General features: G+C 45.3%; 1 pseudogene; it reads left to right on the top strand.

Moving 5' to 3' along the window:
- The first annotated feature begins 6,632 nt into the window (after positions 1–6,632).
- LOC149285792 (methionine-R-sulfoxide reductase B1-like) lies at positions 6,633–9,379 on the top strand (annotated as a pseudogene).
- Positions 9,380–12,357: the final 2,978 nt, after the last annotated feature.

The raw sequence follows: 12,357 nt of genomic DNA, 5'->3' as shown, positions 1-12,357 counted from the left end.
GCTACTAAATTGGAGAGAGTGACCAGGAAGGACTTAGGGATCTCAGTACGTACGGCTTGGGAGAGAGAAGTGAAAAGGAGATGGAAAAGAGACATTTAAATACTTAAAGTGGACCAGAGGCTTAGATGGAATGTACGGAAGTTTCACTTTACTGAAAGGGTGGCGGATAAGTGGAACTGCCTCCCAGCAGAAGTGGTAGAGGTTAATACAACGAATGTGTTTTATCTGCCGGCAAATTCTATGTTTCCTAGAAACAAAGATGAGACCTGATGAGTGTTAATTAATCTTTCACAAGAAAGAAGCTTTCGTAGATAGCTTTGGTAATTTGTAATTATTCAACAGAAAATATTCCCTGTAATTGTCTTATCCTAAAAATCCTTCCTAGCGCTTCTCTTTCTGCCTGGCAGTTAGCAATAAATATTTTTTATGGGTATTATACAAGAAAAATGGACTGTAGGGTCACCTTTAAGCAGAGTCTGGTAATACTTTGTATCGCTGTAGAGCCGTGCAGCCCAGATCTAGAACTACCACAAATCTATACCATAATAACTTAATCACAATATTTATTAAACCCTTCTTTCTGCGAGTAACGCTACAGATCGTTACTTACCGCTGGCACTGAATGGGTTACTGCCAATGATATCTTTGTAACAGACATTCCAATTAATTGCAAGCTCTCTAGGCTAACAGTTTTAGTGAAAATGACAACGCTCTGGCTACGTGTTTTTAGGTAGGAATGTGCAGTGCCCTTGAAATGCCGCCGCCACCCCCCCCCAGCATGCAAAGGGTTAACCCGTGTATCGAACAGCAATCAGCGGCACGGAATTTCTTTCATTATAATGAATTAGCGATTGATCGGCTCCGTTTAAACAGGACTCGGGTGTCCTCCCACCACATCCGTCGATCTCACGTTGAAATAAATGCCCCGTGAGGTCCGCATGGAGGTCACGTACTAAGCGGGCTACCTGAAATTTAACCATTTGCATGCCCAGGTGGGTCCTCAAGCTACTTTAACACAGAGGCTTTCTCCCTGTACCCTCTTTTACCTTCGGTTCTGGAGGACTTGTCCGGATCCTATAGCTCTATGCGTTGCTGCGAAGCCAAAGGTTGGGGTTTGATCTTCATGTTTTGTAGGATGACCCCCATGCCCCCTACACTACAGTAAGTGCCCTTAAGACAGGTCGCAGCTTCCTCTAGCAAGTCCTTAGGATGCGTGGCCCCTCTCGCCGCAGATTTTAGGATTACCAGTGGAAATTATAATGAGCATCCTAAAAAAAAAAAAAAAAAAAAGGTACTTACCAGGTTAGAAAGCGGTCGGGATGCCCTGGGACCCTTGCAGTCGGGGTGAGTGCTTTCCAGGCTGGCAGCCGGCAGCCGGCTCCTGGGTTCCTGCAGATTTTCTCTGTAGCAGCCAGACAGGCTGAGCCGAATGCAGCAAGCGCAGGGATCAGACTGGAGCGGCCCCCGTCTGACAGCAGCTGCTGCATGCCCACTGCCTCCCCGAACCTACACCCAGCTCCCCCGGCCACTAAATTACACGCACAGCAAGCCTTTCGACCGAGAGACACAAGCACCCGAGAGGACGGTACAAACCTGAGCTGCGATCTGCGCTCCGTAATCTCTGTGTTAATGCAGAACTGTACGGAAACCTCCATGCTCTGCAGTTCTGAACCCTCCCACCTAAAACTTGCATCGCAAACCCCCTCAAACCCCCTCTTTGCAGCTCCGTGGAGACCCCCTTTATCATTTTTCATTACATTTTCATTAATACCGCATCGCCCTGCACAATCTTATTTTATGAGAACAAATTCCCAGATCTCTAATCTAAACCCGCAGAGATATAAACATAAAACATGAGACTTATGGCCAAAGGGCATAAGCCCGATGGCCACCTCAAGGGGTTAGAGGTCCCACCTGAGATACAATGTTACCAAGATAACCAAGCGATTCCATTGCTTGTAAAGTGTTCTTCTTTGTTTATTAAATATGGATACGTATTATTATTCCTGTAAACTTGGACTTAGCGAAGACGTCTTAGGTCCTGGTTGTAACTCGTAACTTGGGGTTCAGTGTCCAGAGCTGCTTCATTGGGGGGGCTTTCTACAGGGGCAGCCATCATGGGTGTCAGTAGCTTAGAGGGTACTACGAGGGATATTTGCCATACTGTAAATTAGCAGGTGAGAAGAACATTTACTTCCCCGTCTTCCGGATGTATCGTGAAGGTACAACCCCACCGAGGTCCTTCTGGAAGATCTCAGGAGGCCATGAAGAGTAACATGGGGTGGTTTCTAGAACGGTGTCCTACTGGTTTATCTAGACATTAAGACAGGACGAGGACTTCTCGCAGGAGACGCTCGTTAGGGCCGGATCTACAGATTGCCGAGTGATGTCGGTAAATTGATGCATTAAAACGTCTTGCCACAGTTTAGTAATTATACCCGCTTGGTCTTCAGCTTGGTCTTCAGCTTGGTCTTCAGCTTGGTCTTCAGCTTGTCCTGACAACGTTATCTCTCATCCTTGACATGCGCTTATTATTAGCTCAGCTGACCACATCGCTGATAAATCTCAATGTCAGACAGCAGAGTGAATTAAACGCGCACGCTCGTTGTGTACAAAATGGTAAAAAAAAACAATGGAAGGGCCACAGTGAAGACCAGATCTCCATTCTTCACCTTCCGAGGCTGCACTCTCCACAGCTCCTTCCTTAGTTCCTTGGCAGAGGACATTTAGGTGAAGAACACTTTTTATTTTCACATTTTAATTAATTTCCTGCTGTTTCTATACACATTATCGGGGCTTTTAGGGCTGTAGAACCCTGCGATCCCCTCATACCCAGCAAACATTCTGAGTTCCTAGAAAAGAGGGGCATCAGAGGAGGAAAGAGGGGCATCAGGGGAGGAAAGAGGGGACATAATAGGGGGAAAGTGGGGCATAAGGTTAGGAAAGAAGGACAACAGGGGACAAAAAAAGAACAGGGATTCGGGGTCCAAAGAGGGACTAGCCAACATGAACAGGGACACTAGGTATATAATGCATCATTTTAGTACGTGGTCCGGGCACATTACTGAGATCATGATGTTTTTGCATATAACAAGCCCCGTAATATTTTGGCATCCGATGAGAAGGTCTCCATTTTCCGATTAAGACGATAAAAGCCATAAGTTACATTTCAGACCCAAGAATTAGAATCGTTTCCTGACGGCGGCCACCAGTCCGAAGCGTCCGCTCTGGCACCAGCCGCCGGCCCCTGAGAAGCCGTGTCCTTTTGTCCAACTCCGCTCTTTTGACTTCCAGCTTCTAAGATTTGGTGATCTGGTTTCAGACGGTTTATCTTTCCTTTCCGGATGCCGAAGACGCTTCTGCGGGTCAGCGGATTCAGGGTCTGAGCCAAGATGATCTAGTCTTGAATTTTTAATGTTCTGTAAGGACATGCCTGCATTCCACGTAAACCTAGAGCCGGAGGACGCTGAGTAGCCGGATTTTATTAACCCTGTAAAGGAGGCGCGTAGTCCAATCTTTATTTATTTTACAAATGTACAAGGTTATTAATATTATTATTTATGGATTGATATAGCACCATCATATTCTGCGGCGCTGTACAATGGGTTGAGGTTTGTTTTATGATTAAAGTGGCCATTATGGTATGTATCAGAAATGTGTATTTTATACTCTACATTAAAAAATACAAACATTATTTTTGGTTAAGGGACGAGAGAGAGAGAGAGAGAATGGGTTTGCGGCTCTGTGTGTCAGAATTCCAAATGTCAGTTTCCCTTTAGTTTAAAAGGAAAATGTCGCAGTCGCAGCTTTTAGCATTCGTTCAATAATATTAATAATACTAATAATATTCATTATTATTAAGGGAATTAATTTACTAAAACTACGTGCTTTTTGTTTGTTAATCAGTATAATTGGTTTGCGGGTTTTTATTTTTAACGTTAGCCCCAATTTAAGCTGAGATCTGCGTCTTAACGTGGCACGATTACAGTTTCCTGTTCTGGACCGTTCTCTCTTAACCTCAGCCTAGTTTAATGGGGAGGAATAATCATACAGATCATGAGAACAAGAAGTTAATGTGTCCGGTCCCACAAATGCACAGGAGGGTCCTCAGGCCTCTGAATTGGGACACTTTATTTGGAGGGCAGTACAGAGGAGTGGTTGGGGGGGGGGGTTAGAGGTGGGGCCAATGCAGTGGCGCGAGTAAAAATGCCGGGGCCCCCACATTCCTCCTATACACAGACACACACAGTAACATACTAACAAACATGTACAGTAACATATTTACACACACTAACATAATAATGCATACTGTAACATACCTACACACAGTAACACACCTATACGCATAAACATACTAACATACACACATACTAATATACACACTCACATACTAACGCATACAGTACAACATACCAATAAACACATACAGTAACGTATTTAAACACACTAACATACTAACACACACACAAACATAGTAACGCATACTGTAACATATTTTCACACATGCTGACATATTTATGCAAACACACACCTACTAACACACACAGTAACATACTTGCACACACATAGCAGCACATACGGTGATATACCTACACACACGTACTGATATGCACACACACTATCATACTTACACCTACAGTAATAAACCTACACACTAACATACTTATCTGAACATACTAACATACACAGCCATACAGTAACATACCTACACACACTAACATACTTACACACATACAGTAGCATACCTACACACACTAACATACTTATCTGAACATACTAACATACACACACATGCAAAAACATACCTACACACACTAACATACTTACACACACACATGCAATAACATACCTACACAAAAATACAGTAACATACCTATATGCACTAACATACTTACACACACATATGCTGACATACACATCCATACAGTAACACAGTTACACAGACATCTTTATTTACACGCACTAAGGTAAGTTGAAGAAGTGTGAAAAATAAGTAAGAGGAGAGACCGAGGAGGTTTTTTAGGATCTTACGTTAGAAATTGGAACGATTAATCCGGATTTACAGACTGAAAGGGATTGAGAGGCTGGAGTCGTCGGGGTCTCTGATCTTAATGCACAGCGGCATTTACAGAAACAGTCCGAGCCGTGAGATGGCGACCAAACTCATCAACTAAGCCTTTAGGTTTAAGGTAAAGACCCAGAGATAACGCCAGACACCCCCCCCCCCCCCCGCCCAGGGGTTACATTGGAATTTTCAGGATCTCTGGCTTTGGTGAAGGCTGATGGGAGAAGAATAAAGCAATAAAAGTATGGAGTCATAGCTTAAAATCTATAGCTTAAAATGTGTATAACCCCGGACCACACACTGATGGGGACTGGAATAACACAATAGCATACCTCCCAAGTGTCCTACTTTAAGAGTGCAAGTCCCTGTTTCCCTCTTTTCTCCACTGATGCCCCTCTACCCCCCCAGATGCCCCTCTTTTCTAGGAGGTCAGAATGTTTGCTGGGTATGAGGGGATCGCAGGGTTCTACAGCCCTAAAAGCCCCGATAATGTGTATAGAAACAGCAGGAAACGGCTTTATAAATTAAACTGTCAAATGTGGAGGAGAATGAGATATTATATTTGTTAATTATTTTTATTGGTTGCCTATCTATCTTGATATATACAAAACACAATATTTTGTCACCTTGTGGCTGATTTATTGGCCAACTCAATGGGGGATAGGTCATTAAAAAATGATTCCCGCCATCTTGGGGGAACATTTCATCGGCTCTTATGGTGACTTTGAAAAGTTATCTTATTACTATAACAACCGGTATAATGTTTCTGTCCATTAGACCGGTCCACTTGTTGCTATGGTGATAAGACGGTTTTCAAACTTTGTGGTGGAATTACCTATTTGTTCATAATTCTCAGCGTGTGATGCAAGAATACAAGCAAGATTGGCCCATCGAGCCATGAATATAAATGGGAATTCCTGGCAACGCGTTATTTGATTGAGAGATATTGAGGCGCTATATTAAGTGATAACTAACGGGAAGGCTCAGAGGCGCAGATATCTTTGTAAAAAAACCCTAGGGAAGGTGATGCAATGTGTTATATAATAATGCACATAAATAAAACTAAATGCAGCAGCTGAAATTACCTGACAATAGGGGCTTAATTAATATCAAAGCATCGAATATGAACTAATAACTACTTTTCCACATTCTTTTCCCCTTCCAACATGGCTGCTATGACAGGACGTGAGAAATAGGGCGGGGATCATATGACGCAATTCTGTAATTCCACACCACTCACTAGAGATCTAAACATTTGAGTTAGAATTTCTAAATGCTAAGAGTCTGAAATATTTGACAAAGGCTTTTTGGCAATTGCATGGCGTGCAATGGAACAAAAAATAGTTGGGTTTTACGGCAAACGCTCCGCCAGAATGTTCTCTGTATTTGGAGACAGATGACATGGACATGTATTTGTGTCTCTTGGTGTTTGGAGCTCCTTGCCCCTCCTGCCAGTTGTCCCCAGGCTTTACTGCGTAATATTTAGAACTCGCTGAAGTCTCCTGCTGGGTCAGTCGGTGCGGAGTGGTGGCCGGCGAGGGTCAGTTGTAGCCAGTGTCGCAGCGCCATGTCTTTCTGCTCGTTCTTTGGCGGGGAGGTCTATAAGGATCACTTCCAGAACGGTAATACCGAGAGTGTGATGGTCTGTGTGAGCTGGAGACACTGAAAGGGTTATACACTACAACTCCCATCATGCAAATGGGAAGTCTGAGCATGATGGGTGTTGCAATCAGTGCCACAAATGTTCCTTTAGTGCGTGGATGAGTTTGTTTGTGTGATGAGGGTAACCGAGATATATCCACGGGCCAAAGAAATCAAAGTTCTGAGCGTGGGGCTGTCAGCATGAGCGTCAGACCCATTGCCATGGTGATGGCTTCACATTTTTAATCATTTTCCACCAGAATTGCTATATTTGTCAGTATTTTGGCCCCTGGCCCGGGGTGGCAGGGAATCAGTGCTCCCAAAACAGCTCACAACCAGAGTTTGGCAAGAGCTGCCGCTCATACCTGCCAACTGCCTTGCTTTCCAGGAACAGTGCTTGTACTCGGTGTGTCCCCCAATCCTGCACTTTTATCGTTAACGTGCGAAGTGTTTGTGCCAGTGATGTTCTCGGAGTTTGTAAAGCCGTTACGTAACGTGTTTATAGGGTTGTGTAACGCCCGCCGGCGGCTGCTTGTTTTGTAACAGCCGGTTAGGAGCAGGAAGTTCGCTCTTACATCAGACAGGAATACATTATACAGCTCTGCGGGTTATGATGTCATTACGTTAATAAATGAATACTAACAAGATGCGGGTCCACTAATATGATTTCAAACACAACCTTTTAGAATTATAAAGTTATAGAATGAAAGGAACGTGTTCAGGTTATATCACCCGTAGTAACGCATTAACACACTTTAGCCCTGGTTACTTTTTCCCGATAACATTCCAATTGCATAATTTTTGGCCAAACCTGCGCAGGTCCTGAGATCGTCGCTTCTTCCTTCCATATTATCGATGATCTTGTTCGCGTAGGAAGCCCCCGCCGCTTTCTCGGGGTTCTACAGAGAATTGGGGGTTACAGAATTATAAGAAAAAGGGATTCTGGTCTTAGGCGGCACCAGGTCCTCAGTCTTCTCCACTTCACCATCAGTGACCCCTGAGGTTCCTCCTCCTGCCTCATCAATTGGGGGTTCCATAATCTCCTACAGGGGACCCCAGACACCCACCTGCTATCAAAATGGGGGTACAGTTAAGACAGTAAGTGCTGGGGGGAGGGGCGGATAGTAGTGTTGAGTGTTGTGCTGCTGGGTGGCATTTTCTAGACTATATGCTGAAAAATAGCCAACGAGGCTCTGGATTTTTGTGTTGAATTTGTGTTTTTATGGGTATTTATGATTAAGGACTCCCTGATTTGTTGCACACGGAGCTTTATACTGTGAGATCTGCCACCGAGCTGGGCGTCTTGATCCTGGCCGGTGGCTAGTGGTGGCCTTGCTGGCATTAAGACGTGATTAACGTGGCTATGAAGTTGATTGAAGCTTTCTCTGTTCCAGGAATATATGTGTGCTCCAAGTGCGGCTATGAGCTCTTCTCCAGCCGAACCAAATTTGAGCATTCTTCTCCGTGGCCGGCTTTCTCAGAACCCGTCCACGAAGACAGCTTGTCAAAATACGTGGAGCGCCCGAACGCCCTGAAGGTGAGATACCTCCACTTTCTCCTACGGGTCCCGGGAGAGGTCAAACCTACCCCACTGTATCAACTTAAAAGCCTTATCGGCTTAAAAGCCAATGGCGTACGTATGGGTTATGATGTCTTCTGCATTCGATGTCCAGTAGATTGGATTATCTTGTAGTCTGCCCGGGTGTCTAAATGTTAGGGGTCATCCCACTAAAGATTGAACTTGCTTTTTATATACGTTGTCGTCTCCTGGAAAGCACGCCTCGATCGAGGTCCGGTTCTAGATGTATGATCACCTCGGTGCTGCTTCCTCCCCTAGGTCTCCTGCGGGAAGTGTGGGAATGGACTGGGCCATGAATTCCTAAACGACGGGCCGAAGAAGGGGCAATCCCGCTTCTGAATATTCAGCAGCTCGCTGAAATTCGTTCCCAAAGGTAACTTGCCTCTGTCTGGCACAAGCGGGAACACCTATGTGACACATTCGGGTGCGCTGTGAAGGGGCATCTGCACGCCTGGGAACACAATGTATGGGTCAAGTATGGCTTTCAACCCATGGGTGTATGGGTGCCATTCCACTTCTTAATGGATCCAAGAGCCATCAAGCTGGTGCAGATCCTGTCGCCCCGGTATGAGGGGGGGGGGGTAGATCTTTTGGATGCCTTCTGAGAAGGTTCATGTTCTTGACCTTAAGACTACAGAACTCTCCAACTATTTAGCTCTTGGAGATTATTGGGTTCAATGAGCCAATAAAACCTCATTCTGCGCGTATCTTTAGAGTAGCTAAAGGTTAAACACCTGCCATCAGCCTTTGTCCCTTCCTCCTAGGGTCGCGCAGGTTCAGGGATATCCTAAGTCAGCACCTTCATTTAGTTCACTTTGGTCTTGGACTGTAGAATTCCAGGCAAGAGCGTCGGCAGCCACTCAAAGGTCCCTGTTCCGCCTGCGCTGCTGACTGTAACACTTTTGTTACTAAATGTAGCGTTTGAAACAATATCCGTAATACTATTAAATGCCCCAAAACCCTCCCGAGAAATAATTTTGCCGGGGACGCTTAATTGTCACATGACACAGAAAAGGTGTGTCTGAAATAATAACGCAATCTTTTCTCCTTCTGCCGGCTCAGACAAAGTCGACGGGAGCGCGAAGCGACAGTAAAGACCGGGAGAATGTAAAGATCGCTTGGACCGCTGCGTAGTCTGACGCCGGATGAATTGCCCCGAGATAAAGCCTTTTCTGGACGTCTGGGGCGATGAGGATCACGCGTCGGGCAGCGATGGGGTCCGGGGCTTTCTGCTGCTGCACGCTTGTAATTTCAATGGTTACGTTTCACGGTCCGCTGGGGTCTCGAGGGTCAGAACTGTCGGCCTCTGCTCCGGGGGGCTGCAGCGATCTCACACCCGAGGCCGCCGGGACCACAGTTTATTTTATTTTAATTTAAATGGATGAATGTTGGCTATAGACCTGCTTGAACTCAGGTGATTCCATTCTTTGTACATGCTGTTGTGATCATAATTCTTCTTGGGTTGTCGATTTGGCCGTTTCTTCAGCCAACGAGCGATGGCTTTTCTTATTACCCTACAAAGCATAGAAGTCCGTCGTACCCAGAGCGGCCGAGGCTGAATCCGCCATGCTTATTAACACTTCGCACTCCGCAGGAGCGGGCAGCGAGGGTCTCTGTAACGCCCCCCCGAGATAATACCCTGTGAAGCGAATCACCTGGTTACACAGCAGATTTCAGCTCTACCTCACAAGTGCTTCGCATGATGGGTGTCCCTTTTTAATGTTTTAAGAGATCACACGATACGGGAGCGCTGAAGGGACATATGCTGGGAAGTATATAATAATCTACAGAACCCCTCAAAGCCATTTGCCCCCTTTCCCCACCCCCCCAGTTAAATGGCATGCAGGAGGTGCATTCTTCACTAGTGGGGGTGTCGGGGACATTAATCTGTCCCTTTAACAGACGGAAAGTACCCCTGTATTTCATACTTTAGTGCGTGGTTTTTTTTTTTTTGGAACTACAACTTCCATGATCCCCACTGGCTAAGGATTGTGGGAGTTGTAGTTCATCTAGAGATGGGAAGTGTGACTGCCAAGATCTGTCCAAAATACAGATTCTTAACAAAATAATAAGATCCTCCTGTTCTGCCGCTTTCAGAAGTGTCTGGGAATGTATGGGTTAATCGTTCGTAACCCACAATGTGTGATTCGTGATTCTGTAAGCACAAAATATAATTTGTAATTTTTAATAAATCATAAATTTGGCTTAAAATGTGTCACATTTCTTTTAACACAATTCAGATGTTTGGGGTTTTTTTTTTGGGGGGGGGCATACTTTTATTTTGTAAGACTGGAGAAGGGTATCAAGGGGTTCTACAGCCCTAAAAGCCCCGAAAATGTGTATAGAAACAGCAGGAAACTTTATTCTTCAGCTGCATGCCTTACTCTGATACATAAGTAGCTATTAATAGATCAAAAGGTCTTGGGATGACCCCGCCCCCAACCACGCCCACCATTATAAGTGTCCATATTTGGGCATTTAAAATAATGAGCAGACTCTGGGGCTCCCAGCTTTTTAACCCTTTACACTTTGTAAGTGGACCGAAGTGTCAAAAATACTTTGATAGGAGAGAAGTTGGTTTCTTTCTAATTTACTACATCGATTCCTCGACACTTTCTGCATCAAAACCGCTTCCTCATCTCGTGACGACTTTATACCCTGCAATGCAAACGACAGCGGAGAGGTCAGTGATATAAACTTTCAAGAAAAATATGGATTTGTAAAAATAAAAGAATGATTACAGCGCACTCCGGTTCTAATGGCCGTCGAGGGGACATCTCACCTTCATAGAGCCCCAAAAGCTTTCAAGACCTCTCAGGTTACACCTGAAGAAGTAACATCAGAATCTTATGTGTCCTCCTACCTCGGTGAATGCATTGGCTCCGTGACATCGGTTAGTGGGAGAAGGTCACAAAGATCCGAGGTCAATTCCCACGATAAAAGTACAGTGCATCCTGGGATTTGGCAGTGACTTGAAATGGGCCCATAGTGGAGATTCTATGTAGTGGCTCGCTGGTCGTGGTGCTCATGGTAACATTTAAAGATACATTTAATCGAGTCACCTGCATTCAAGCAGGGATACGCACTCTTGTCTTGTATATGGCCACGGGGGGGGGGGGGTTGGAAGGAGTCGGCTCCAGACTGTGTGACCCCCAGAATCTGCCCCTGAGACCCTGTGGTCATTCTGCAGCCTCGTATAACCCCCTTGTTCCTGAGGCGCTTTCTTTTCTCGCTTGATCTGCTCTAAAGCAGCACTAGGGGGCGCTCTTGTATCGTTACAAATCTATAGCAGCGTCCCCAGTCCCGGGCCGTAGAAGTCCTGTTTTTCTATCTATATATCTTTGCAGATTATGGACCGTACTTCGGCCAAGGTTTTAACGTTCCTCTAAATCGCTGATTGATATGCCAGGCTGTCCGCAGGGGCCGGAGTGTCAGTTTTGGGCTTCTTCACGGCAGAGATCAGAAAGTCTCGGCTAAATCTTTCCTGTATTGACCTTCACGAGTTCTGATTCATTCTACTGTCTGATGGTTAAATATTTAAAGGGATAGAGCTATAATAAATGTTAGAAAAAGAGGCCATAGTCTAAAACTAGAGGGTCAGAAGCTTAGAGTGAATGGAAGGAAGTTTTACTTTACTGAGAGGGTAGTAGATAAGTGGGACAGCCTCCCAGCAGAAGTGGTAGAGGGTAATACAGTGAGGGTATTAAACATGCATGGGATAGACATACGGCTCCTGAATCTAAGACGAGACCAACGACTGATTAAGATTTGAGTCGTTACAGCAGGAGAAACGGGCAGACTAGACGGGGGCCGATCTGCCGGCAGATTCTAGGTTTCTATGAATATTTTCTTGCCGTTAAGCCCCAAAAGAGGGTTAAACAGCCCGGCGCTGTGACATGTGGCGTCACTCCTGCTCTGTCACATACTGACAGGCTGCGAGATCGTGAGCCGTAAATCCTGCCAGACGCGGGGGTCCGGGGGGGGGGGGCGTTCATCTGAAAATATAATTGCTGACAGGTTGAGGCAGCATAATTTGGGATTAGTTTAAACTGTTACTGATTTCCTGAAGCGA

Source organism: Sceloporus occidentalis, unplaced genomic scaffold (assembly GCF_023333645.1).
Source record: "Sceloporus occidentalis isolate IW3139 unplaced genomic scaffold, rSceOcc1.0.p SCAF_76, whole genome shotgun sequence".
In the NCBI taxonomy this organism is placed as follows: Eukaryota; Metazoa; Chordata; class Lepidosauria; order Squamata; family Phrynosomatidae; genus Sceloporus; species Sceloporus occidentalis.
The sequence above is the reverse complement of the archived record's forward strand: the minus strand, read 5'-3'. Positions and strand labels throughout refer to the sequence as shown.